At 40.9% G+C, this 12,625-nt stretch overlaps 1 pseudogene; it reads left to right on the top strand.

Moving 5' to 3' along the window:
* Nucleotides 1-10,129: 10,129 nt before the first annotated feature.
* On the top strand, nt 10,130-11,049 carry LOC112414135 (elongation factor 1-alpha 1 pseudogene; annotated as a pseudogene).
* The last annotated feature ends 1,576 nt before the right edge of the window (nt 11,050-12,625 follow it).

Here is a 12,625-nt window from a genome sequence, read left to right as displayed (position 1 = left end):
ATGACCATTCTGTGCCAGTTGCTACAGAGATTATAGTTTGGCTTCCTGGGCTGGTTGCTGCAGTTTATGGTTTGGTTTCCTGGGCTTCTTACCTGTGTCAGAGTTCTATTGACATATATGATCTGGCCATTGTCTGTTTGTATATTCAGTCTGTCAGTGACAAGTACAAAAAGCATCAGAGCCCAGATAAATCAGAATCTGGCCATCTAGCTGTGGCCATAGGTACCCAAGGCAGACATTAAATTCTTTGCTCTCAGGGCAAAGTGCAGCCAGAGAGCAAAGCCAACAGGCAGGAGAACAGCAGGGCCCTGTAACACTAAGGTACTTCAGAAGATTGGACGCCCTCTCCTGCTGTGCCTGCCCTGTGAGAGAAAGGAACAGGGAGAGAAGTGGACTTCTCCAGGGTCTTTGTGGGGAGACCACTTGGGCACCTAACTTAGAGACATCAGAACTGTGGTAGTATCATTGCTGCCAGTTATGGGTTGCTATCAACCCACCGCCTCTCTGGGACTGAGGTAGTAACTCAGAGGGCAAGGGGATGACTTTACATGCTTTGGAAATCCTCAGTTTCCAAGGACCACAGCTGAGGAGAGGTAGGACAGGGGGACCGACACTGTTCTCTTTAGTCTTGCACCCCAAAGGTTGCCCCTATGTTAATTCCTGGACTATCTCTGGGACTGGTGGGGCTACAACTGTGGACACGTGGGATCTACACAGGAACCCGAGAGAAAGCTCCACTCTGAATGGTACCTTGGCCATTCCAGCCTCCCAGTCTGTCCCTTCACGTCTGCCTGGGACCCCTGCAAGGCATGTCCCCTAGATTCCATGATCCACAAAGGCCCAGAGGTTGCAGGATATCTGTGTCCTCCCCTACTTATGCACTCTCTCCTCCCAGCACATACACTCCTGAATTTGGCAAGCCCCACCCAAAGTTTCAAGGGTGGGATCCAGGCTAGGTCCTTTGGACTGAAGTCGTGAAAATTAATGCTGCAGCTCCCATAGAAGCCTTGGTAAGGAGGCCTACTCTTTGGCTGCTCACATTTTTTTGCTTCACGTCTTATAGAAAACAGAGCCACCTGTCCAACTCCATCCCACGACCCCACCCAATCACAAAAGCTCAGTGTTTCAGACCTGAGGCAGAAGGCAAGAGAGAGAGGAGGGGAGGGGCTACTCACATGCTCCAGAAAATCACGGAGTTTGTCCTCAACAAAAAGCCCTTAGTTGTTCACAGAGAATGCACAGCAGTACAGTGGTGCTGTATCCTTGGAAATCACAAGTTGCTTAGGGGAATGCAGCCTGCCCATTGCCTCCTCTCTCCCCATGCTAGACAGTAACCCAAATTCCAATTAGAGAGAAGTAGATTAGACATTCCCAAGGCAGATTTCCATAGAACCTTTGAAAAGATGCAGGATTCAGAAAGACTGAAGGAGTTGTAGATATACCTCAATAGATGTTTCTCCAGGCCTCTGTTCTTCTCCCCGGATCTGTTCAGGATCATTTCTCTTGTTCAGGTTTCCTTCTTGTTTTAAGTGTTACAACCCTCCCAGGAACTGTTACACTTATTCTTCAAAAGCACAATAGCTACATCTGGTAGCTAGGATTGGTTGGGCTATGATTATTTTCGGCCCCAATAATTCTTCAGGAGGCTGTTATGTAGGTTACAGCATGCCTGGGCATTCAAACACTTGCTGGGGGTGTAAATTGAAGAACTCTTTCTGGAGGGAATCTTGGCAATGTGAAAATATCAAATGCATATACCTTTCACTCAGCATTTCTTATTGCTAAAAATCTCTATGGATGTTCATTCAACAAATATCTGAATGCCTACGATGTGACAGGCAATCTTCTAGGTTCTGGCTATACTTGCAAAAGTGCCCCAAGGTATATGGACAAAGATGTTCATTGAATCAGTTTGTAATAGCAAAGAAATAGAAACACGGCATCCATCAGTAAAGGCACAGTTAAATGACTCAATATGTCTACATGATTAAACACAAAACTGCCAATTAAAAACAGAGTTATTTTTAAAAAATAAATAAAAATAAAAACAGAGTTTTTGGGCTTCCCTGGTGGAGCAGTGGTTGGGGGTCCGCCTGCTGATGCAGGGGACGTGGGTTCGTGCCCCGGTCCGGGAGGATCCCACATGCTGCGGAGCGGCTGGGCCCGTGAGCCATGGCCGCTGAGCCTGCACGTCCAGAACCTGTGCTCCGCAACGGGAGAGGCCACAACAGTGAGAGGCCCGCGTACCGCAAAAAAAAAAAAAAACAAAAACAAAAAACAGAGTTTTTGACATATACCAGTATATCATGGTATAGAAGGATCTCCAAGATAAATGAAGTGATTCAGTAAGACACATAGCTGTATGCATAGTATTTTCCTTTATATAAATAAAAATGTATAAGACAATATGCAGAAACAAAAATCCACGTATATGCATATTTTCTTTCCAAGGAATCAAAAGAAACTGTTAACAGTGGTCATTTCTGAAGAGAGGAACTTTAGGGGAAGGTGGTTTTTACTTTTCTTTTTGTAATATTTCTGTATTTTAACCATGTTCATACATTAGTTTTACTTAGTAAAAAATGACAGTGGATGGAAGAATCAACTGGACAGTGAAATTATGGACTATTTTTTTCTTTATATTTCTCAATATTAGAGAAGAAAACATAAACATTACTTTTAAAGGGGCAGTGTTACTTTATGCCTTTGCACAGAGCATTACTATGCCCACTCAGTGACTATGATGGGTGATCAGCTTCCTCTTAGAACTGTATATGCTCTCTCTGGGATTTGCTTTCTCTATCTGCAAAACAGGCTGAAGGTGGGGAAATAAGATGATTTCTAAGGACTTATCCAACACTTGAATTTTATCAAAACCTTGTTCTGCCCACAACCAGACACTGTCCTAGTTGAGACCAAGAGCCCTTTCAGTAACCCCAGAAGGGACTGCAGAAGCCAATGGCTTAGTTCCTAAGGTCTTCCTTGCTCTTCCTGCTGTAGCCCATAAAAAAGTCAAGGTTTAACTCAAGTCCTCTTGGTTTCAGGGAGAAGCAAGGGCTTCTTTGTTTTCCAAATCAGAATAGGCTCAAGGACAGCTGTACATTCTCCCAAATCATGCTTCAGTATTTCCAATATTAATGTTGAAAAGTTGGGATGATAGTACTAACCTGCTTGTAGGTTAGACTCGAGACAGGAAGGAGCAGTCCTTTGATTTAAAATCTGAGAGCAAATTAAGTGTTAATATTAAGGCCTGGAGGCAATGGACCAGAACTAAAATTAATTGTCTGTTATAACTCCACTTTCAAGAAACCCTTATCATTGATGTGTGAGCTTTGTTAAATGAGCTTAAAAAAAAAAGCCTAGGAGAATCACTTGTACACAGTGAATAGTCAATCAATGTTAGGTGAATTTTAATCTGGCTTTCCTCCTGACATAAGTTGAAGACCACTGATAAGGGTTCATGGTTATAGTTCTTAATTTTGTCTTTGTATAATGAAGCAGTGTAGAGGAAAGTTTGCTTACAAAGGGTTAACAGTTAACCTTTGAACAACATGGGTTTGAACTACACAGGTCCACTTTCAGGAAGATACTTTTCAATAAATATGTACTACAGTACCATACAATCTTCAGTTGGTTGAATCCTTGGATGCAGAATCTCAGATACTGAGCGCTGACTAAAAGTTACACACTGACGTTTGACTGCACAGAGGGTCAGTGACCCTAACCCCTGTATTGTTCAAGCATCAATGGTATTCCTCTTTCTTCTTCTCCCTGGGACATGTGGCCCTTCAGAAGCAACTTTGGATTAATAGATGATGACATAATTTCACTATTCTTAGTTTTACAGCTCAGCTTTCTCTTATAGTAAGGTCTTGAGTGTGTAGAATGTCTTTTCCATGACAGTCTCTAAGGCAATTCACTTATACGTCCATAATCTTCTCACTACTCGTAGAACATGAGAAGGAATGAGGAGGGAGAAATGGAGGACCAGAAGCTCATACAGCTAATGACTAATCTGGAATAAGCACTTCCCACAGTTATCCCCCTGGACTCAGTGCTGAACAAGAGGGAAAAATGCCCAGCTTCCAGTTTCTCCCTGGAAGAGATTTGACTGCCTAATGTCCCTGCATTTTCAGCTGCTGGCTGAAGGTCAGGCTTCTTATTAGCCTACATCCGGGAGCTGATAGAACAGGCAATTAATAGTCTTCCAGGAGCCCAAACAGGCATGTGGGCACTTCATGTGCCTTCTCCAACCACCTCCAGTGATAAAACCTAGAAGGAGTTGGACCACATATCTAGTGCCCCAGCCTTTATATCTGTACCATAGGGACTGGCTTCTAACTAGCCTATCTCTGGGAGTTGACAGGGCCCAGCATTTGCTAGTCTTCTGGGACCACGGAGAACTAAGAGGTGGCTTTAATCAATAATCGTTAGTCTTCTGGGAATTTAAACAGCTGGGTGGGCACTTCCTATACCTCCTCAGCCTAGCTTGTTCAAGAGAGAGAACCAGCCCTCCAGCTAACCCACCTGTCTCTGAGAGCTGACACAACCTAGAATTCGCTAGGCCCCTGGGCGTGATCAAAAGCAAAACAAGTTAAAATAGTGTGTGGTCTGAAAGAGAGTGTAAGTATTTGTAATAGATCCTCTCTCTAGCAGAGTGCAGAGTGAGTGGGTGATAAACTCCAGCTCCCAGCTTCTCCATGAGAAGAGAAGGAATTGGACCACACATCTAGCACCCTGACATTTCTAGCTGCTACTCAAGGGACTGGCTTCTGTCTTATCTGTCTTGGGACACTGATGGGACTTGGCATATCCTAATTTCCTGGGGCCACTAAGAACAAAGATGGTGGTTTGAACAAGCACAAAGGTTTTTGAGACACCCAGAACCTCTGGCTGTTCTGATTGGCAAGATTCATATCTTAACATGAGGCCAGTGGTGGGTAAATAACATTTTTTTAAATTTTATACAATTTTAAAAGGTTACTTTATAGTTATTACAAAATATTGGCTATATTCCCCCATGTTGTACAATAACATCCTTGAGCCTATCTTACACCCAATAGTTTGTACCTTCCACTCCCCCAATAATAATGTAACAGGGAAGAACCTTTGTATTCTATTACAAGTTAATCACTAAAGGGATGTTGCCTGTAAGCTTAAATTATACATTATAGCCCATCTCTGGGAACCCCGCCTTCCAGTTAATGAGCTTTAACTAAAATACCTTTGTTTAGCTCACAGGAAACATCCTGACCAGGCCCACCTGTGAATGACTGCAGGAAGGGAAGAAATTAACACATCCCCTCCAGAGGCTGACCGGAATCAGGAAATGTTTGACTTTACTCCCTCCCCTTTTAGCAAAACAGAAACCTGAATTCTAACTCAGGCAAGATGGTTTTTTGGGACATGAGTCACCATCGTCTCAGTCTGCTGGCTTTTTGAATAAAGTCATTATTCTTTGCCCCAACAGTTCATCTGTTTATTGGCCTGTTGTGCAGTGAGCAGTAGGAGCATAGACTTGGTAACAAATTTTGGTACAGCCAGCCAGGAGCCTTGCTGCTCAGGGCCAGCTGGCCCTAGTTAGGGAATTTGGGGATAAGGCCTGAGCAACTGCCAGGACTACTTGTCCTGAAGATCATCCCTTCAAAATTCCCCAAAGCAGCACCGGCTGCCCCAGCACTAGGCAGTTGGAGCAAGGAATTGACATTTGGGAGCCAACAGGCTCCACAGAGTAGGGTAAGTCACTCCAGTGTGTACAGCCAGAAACTTTATTTCCTTCTGTTTGGGTTTTTTTCTCCAGAATAAGCCAATTTGTTTTGTATTTGAGTGGGGTATCCTGTTGGAGAGAGGACAGAGTTGTTGGACTTCTACCTGATTTGTGAACTGGTTCGTTTGTTTCTTTGGATGCTAGCATTTGTGTGTGCAGCTTGTGTTTTGTTTGTCTTGAATTTCTGTCTCTAAAAATAGGGAATGTTTCAACTATCCCTAAAGAAAGTCCTCTGAGGTGCATTTTGGATAAGTGCTCTGATCACAGCTATAAACCCATGGGTGAGAGGAAGATGATATTTTATTGTAACAATGTGTGGCCACAGTACCTGTTAGGATCTCCACAAGGGGTTTAGGCAGGTTTATCCTGGGACCCTGTGCACCATGTACTGCTATCCTTGCTGTGTTAGTTATGTCATTTATGGTCTCTCGTGTCGTTGGTATATGTAAAAACCCAAGACTAAACTTGAGGGTTTATTTAGGGTTTTCTGTTTTTCCTTTGGGTTTTTTGTTACATTTTGTTTGGTGCTGTTTCTCCATTTACAGCCAAATCAGTTTTGTGATATTTAAAATTTTTACTGATGTCAAATGGAGGAAAGGAACAGAAAAAAAACTTCTTGTCCAAGAGTGGGACATTCCCGGGAAGAAAAGGAAGGTTCCAGTTGTTTCCTAAAATCACCAAAAGATAGAAATAGAAGTGTATTTTCCATAAATATTAGTAGAAAGGGCTTAGCCATCTAGACAGGTGACCTTGATTTGTCCCATCTGCCAGAAACCCAATTTGAATCCAACCTCTTTTGTAACTGATGGGTTTTACAATGTTGTACCTGACTCATGGCTGAAATTTTGGAGTGGGAACTATGAGGTCCCTGTGTTTGTGTGTTTGTAAATGTTATAGATGTGTGGCATTGCCAAAATTAATTTGTAAAAGAGCTCTGTTTAACTGGCCTAAAGGAAATTAAGCACTTACATAAATACTCATATATAAAAGAAACTGGCCAGAATTAATCTTGGGCTCATGTGATCTAGGAAATATTCAGTATTGAATTAATATTTTGTATTAAATTTAGCTTAAGCCTGTTGGTTTGATTAATATAGTAATGTCTTTAGAGTTATCAACATTAAGTGTAATACTTTTATTGTACCTAGGTTTACTAGAAATCAAATAAGACTTATTCCTGTTACGAAGTTAGTCAGCAAGAAAAGTAACAATATGACAAAGGTTTTAAGTAAATAAAATAGAGGTAAATGAGGTAAGAGTTTTAGGTAAACTCTATAGGAATAATTATGTTTTGGGAATGTCTATCTAAAATAGTCTCTCTTCTTTTATTTATATATTTTATTTTTTTAAACAATAAAAATTAATTGACTATCTACTAGCCTTACATCACAAGGTATTATGTCATAAGTAGGGTTTGTATATGAAGAAAAATACAATCATTAAAATAAATGCACTGTATTTCTTTATTTTGAATTTTTATTTCTCCTTTTTAAATTTATTTATTAACATCTTTATTGGAGTATAATTGCTTTACATTGTTGTGTTAGTTTCTGCTGTATAACAAAGTGAATCAGCTATATGTATACATATATCTCCATATCCCCTCCCTCTTGCGTCTCCCTCCCACCCTCCCTATCCCACCCCTCTAGGTGGTCACAAAGCACTGAGCTGGTCTCCCTGTGCTAAAAATAGTCTCTCTAGATTTTCATAACTTTAAACTAAGTTAAATGGAGAGAATGCATTGACTCTCTGGGTCATTGCAAATAGGATAAAATATTAGAACATTAATTGCTGGGCAGGTCTAAGTTTACCTACCTTTGCCTCCTTGAGGGAGGATGACTAAAGCATAAGTTGTCAATCAGGAAATGCTAGTATGACAGTTTATAATTACTTGCTTCTTGGTTTTCACTAGAGATTAAAGTTTTAAGGTTAAGAATTATAAGGGAAATAGTTTAGTATGCAAAGATGTAGGATGTGTGTTTTCAGCAAACAAGGTATGAGGAATGAAATGCATTTTTGTTAAAGGGGAAAAGGTGTTTCTGTCCTAGAGCTGGTTGTTTCTGAATGGAAAAGAAAGTGAGGAACAGACTAATATGGATATAATATGGATACAGAAAATTGTGGAAGGTTTGTCTAGGAGGAAAACTGAAAGAGTTGTGTGTGTGGTCAGGATTGGCTAAGATAAGACTGAACTTAATTTAGGAAATGAATTTCAAACTAGAAAATGAATTTTAAAGGTAAAGTGGTACAAAACCTGAATTTGGTTCTCTAAGAGGACAAAGTTTTCTTAAAATATTGAACTGCTTTTGGTAATTGTGAATTTCTTTAAGTGATCTGTATTTGCCATTGATCTTTTATTATCACTGGTTAAAACTTTTTGATATTTTTGACAAACTTCCCAAAGATCAAATTCTAAATGAAGTTCATTCGACCTCTAGCTAAATTTGAGGTTTTCCAAAGGGTCCCTGGAACACCTCAGATTGTTTTCTTTCTATTGCTGAGAGGAATATTAAACTAATTAGGCTTATTTGGTATATTAAATTATGTGGGAAGCATTATCAAATAAATGGTGATAACATTTCTTAGATTGTATCATATGGGTAAACATTAATATACACATTCTAGAAACTATATGGAACTCCTGGGCTTCCCTCGTGGCACAGTGGTTAAGAATCCACCTGCCAAGGCAGGGGACATGAGTTCGAGCCCTGGTCCGGGAAGATCCCACATGCCATGGAGCAACTAAGCCCATGGGCCACAACTACTGAGCCTGTGCTCTATAGCCTGAGAACCACAGCTACTGAGCCCGCATGCCTAGAGCCTGTGCTCTGCAACAAGAGAAGCCATGGCAATCAGAAGCCCATACACTACAACGAAGGGTAGCCCCCGCTTACCGCAACTAAAGAAAGCCTGCATGCAGCAAAGACCCAACACAGCCAAAAATAAAATAAATTAATTAAAATTTATTTTAAAAGACTATATGGAACTCCTAAAATGCTGATGTATCCTGGTAAATGATCAGTCATAATTTTAGTAATTATCTTAAAATGTTTTATGTCACAGCAGTAACCAAGTTTCTTTTCAATTGCATTGCAATCCTGGTTGGTTGATGCCAAAGCAAAAAGGCTTCCTTTTAATGGTTAGAGATGATCAATTGGTATTCCTGGTTTTACAGTGGCTTTTGAATAACTCTATAACAAGTTGTGAAGAAGTGGGGAAGAACGATGAAATCCTTTGTGTGCCAGCATGTGTGCTATTACATCAGGGAAAATAAGAAAATGGAATGAGACTGAGGGTATGTTTCTTCAAATCTTAACTCCTCTGGCTGAGCTCAGGACTTCCCCTCCTTCTACGGCTCAATTAGAAAATCCTGTGTTAGTTTCTGGGGCACAGGGAATTGGTCTGGTATCATAATTTGAGACCTGACAGGGCACCCAATTTGGGCCAGGAGCCACTCCCAGGGCAAGGTAATTTCCATTGCCGTTATCTCACATAGGGGGTTAAATGCAAATAATCAGCCAGATGGGTTTCTCAGGCATTTTAATTGGAAAGATTGCAACCCTCCTTTATAGGGAGGATCCTCTACACCTGAAGCCCACTTGGCAGTACCCAGCTGAACAAAATTAGGACCCCAATGAGGGAAGAATGCCCTTATTAGAGCACTACTTATTAGTGCATCTTGGCAGGGCTTTGAAAAGGGGAACCAAAGCAAAAGAGTTTGAACAAAATTCAAGAGACTCAAAATAAAAATCCTTTCCAAAAATTCAGAGAGGTCTTATCAGGCCTACAGACATCATCTTAATGCAGATCCTGAAGCCCCCTAAAATATTAGAATGGTAAATTTGACCTTTATTTTGGGCAAAGTGCCTCAGATATCAGGTGAAAGTTGCAAAAATTAGACGGTGCACTTGGAATAAATCCTTATCAATTGGTAGATGTTGCTTTTAAAGTGTTCAACAGGGAGCAACAACAGAAGAAAGAAGATGCAAAATGAAACACCACTTTTTGGCAGTGGTATTGGATTCCTGGACGCTGAGTAACTGAAGAGAGGTAAGCCACTATTGGGGAAGGAACAATGTGCTTCTGTAAGGAGGAAGAACATTGGAGAACAGATTGCCCTAGGCTGAAACATAAGAAGAAAATAAAAGACAAGAACCTCTCATATGGTAGAAAGGGGAAGATGCTGAAGAATGAAGAGGCCCAGGGGCTCCCTTGGACTTGAGGCAACTAATTCCCCACAGGAGCCCCCAGTAAAATTGACAGTGGAGAATGAGCTGATTAACTTTTTGATAGACTTCACCCTAAAGTTTTTCACCAGAACAGCTTGACAGAGTCCCACCAGAACACACTTTAAGCCTACAGATGGTGTTCATGAAAACTCCAGGAAAGGAAACAGAGCTCTCCCCCACCCTCAAGGTCTACAAAAGGGTAAGACCAGAAGTATGTATTAACAGCAGCCCAGGGAAGGCCAAAAACACATGGCCAATAGTAATCCCATTAAAAAGGGATGCTGGGACACCTAATCTAAAACAACGTCCTCTGAGGCAAGAGGAGCACTTCTCCTACAGATTGACTTGTCACTACCAGCCAGTGTATTCCTAGCCAGTGTATTCCTTGTGTCTGCCCCTCCAGGACGTCTACAAAATTGGTGGTATTGGTACTGTCCCTGTGGGTTGAGTGGAGACTGGTATTCTCAAACCTGGCATGGTGATCACGTTTGCTCCAGTCAATATTACAACTGAACTAAAGTCTGTTGAAATGTACCATGAAGCTTTGAGTAAAGCCCTTCCTGGGGACAATGTGGGCTTCAATGTCAAGGACATATCTGTCAAAGATATTCGTTGTGGCAATGTGGCTGGTGACAGTAAAAGTGACCACTGATGGAAGCAGCTGGCTGCACAGCTCAAGAGATTACTTGAACGATCCAGGCCAAATCAGTGCTGGATATGCACCTGTGCTGGGTTGTCACACAGCTCACATTGCTTGCAAGTTTGCTGAGCTGAAGAAGATTGATTGTTATGGGGAAAAGCTGGAAGACGGCCCCAAATTCTCGAAAACTGGTGATGCTGCCATTGTTGATATGGTTCCTGGCAAGCCCATGTGTGTTGAGAGCTTCTCTGACTGTCCTCTGGGCCATTTTTGCAGTTCGTGACATGAGCCAGACAGTTGCTGTGGGTGTGAAAGCAGTGGACAAGAAGGCAGCTGAAGCTGGCAAGGTCACCAAGTCTTCCCAGAAATCTCAGAAGTCTAAATGAATATTATCCCCAATACTTGCCACCCCAGTCTTAATCAGTGGTGGAAGAATGGTCTCAGAACTGTTTGTTTTAATTGGTCATTTAAGTTTAATAGTAAAAGACTGGTTAATGATAACAATGCATCATAAAATCTTCAGAAGGAAAGGAGAATGTTTTGGGGACCATTTGTTTTGTGTGTGGCAAAGTTATTAGTTTTTAAAATCAGTACCTAATTGGTTAAAGCCCTCCTTAAGGAAATTATCCCCTGATTTGGATTAAGCCATTGGAACTACTTTCATCCTGGAGCCCACAGTCAACAGGAAAAACCAAGAAAATGAATAGTAACTTAACTTGGGATAAGGCCTTGCCAGTTGCTCTGATATTGATCAGTGTCTCCTTCTAAGAAGCAAGCTTAAATTAAGCCCTTTTGAAATATTGCATGGTAGGCCATTCCAGGTGTCTGCCCAGGTGAGAGAATCTATAAGTGCTCTAAAAGAACTAGCAGTTGCCAAATACATTAAAACTTTGGGCACTATACTAACCTCTGTTCATGAGTTTGCCTCCAACAAGTCTGCATATCCAACTGAAGTAGATGGTAATTTCAATGCAGCTGGAGAAGGGTTAATCAATTTGTTTAACTTTGTCCAAATAATTACAACAGGAATTTAGTGTTCGTATTAGGAACTGGAACCAACACCCCAAGTTCAATTACAAATTAGACAGAGTGCTGAGGGGTTTCATCAGGTTCAAATAGTTGTAGCTAAAAAAAGACTGACTAAAGATTATAAGGAATATTTGTCACCTCCATTCAGCAGGAAGTAGCCAGAGTGGTCTTTGTCCCTTTTCCCACAAGACTGTGGAATGGACATTGACAGTGCAGAATTGTAACAGAGAAGAATCTTTGTATTCTATTACAAGTTAATAACTAAAGGGATGTTGCATGTAAGCTTAAATATACATTTTTTTTTTAAAATATACATAATGGCCCATCTCTGGAACCCTGCCTCCCAGGTAATGAGCATTAAGCTAAGCTACTTTTGTTTAGCTCACAGGAAATATCCTGACCAGGCCCACCTGTGAATGACTGCAGGAACACATCCCCTCCGGAGGCTGACCAGAATCAGGAAATATTTTACTTGATTCCATCCCCTTTCAGAAGAAGCCTGAATTCTAACTCAGGCAAGATGTATTTTGGGGACGTGAGTCCACTATCTTCTTGGTCTGCTGGCTTTCTAAATAATGTCATTATTCCTTGCTCCAACAACATATCTCTTGATTTACTGGCCTGTTGTGAAGCAAGCAGTATAAGCTTGCACTCAGTAACAATAACTTTTAATTCTACTATAAAAGATAAAAGTATTAAAAACAATTATAAATTATGTTAATGATACATATCAATAGTGTGTAATGAGTGAGGAGGAGAGCTAAAGCTGAGACTTTTTGTATGCAAGTGAAGTTGTTATCAACTTACTTTAAGTTCTTATCAGCTTAAAGTAGACTATTATAGCTCTAAGATATTTTAGGTAAGCCCCTATGTGACCACAAAGGGAATACCTATAGAAGTTACACAAAATAAAAAAAAGAAAATCAAAATCTATCAATACCAAAAAAAAAAAAAAAAACC

This window comes from Neophocaena asiaeorientalis, unplaced genomic scaffold, assembly GCF_003031525.2.
Source record: "Neophocaena asiaeorientalis asiaeorientalis breed wild unplaced genomic scaffold, Neophocaena_asiaeorientalis_V1.1 scaffold47, whole genome shotgun sequence".
NCBI classification, from domain to species: Eukaryota; Metazoa; Chordata; class Mammalia; order Artiodactyla; family Phocoenidae; genus Neophocaena; species Neophocaena asiaeorientalis.
This window is presented reverse-complemented; position numbering and strand designations above follow the sequence as displayed.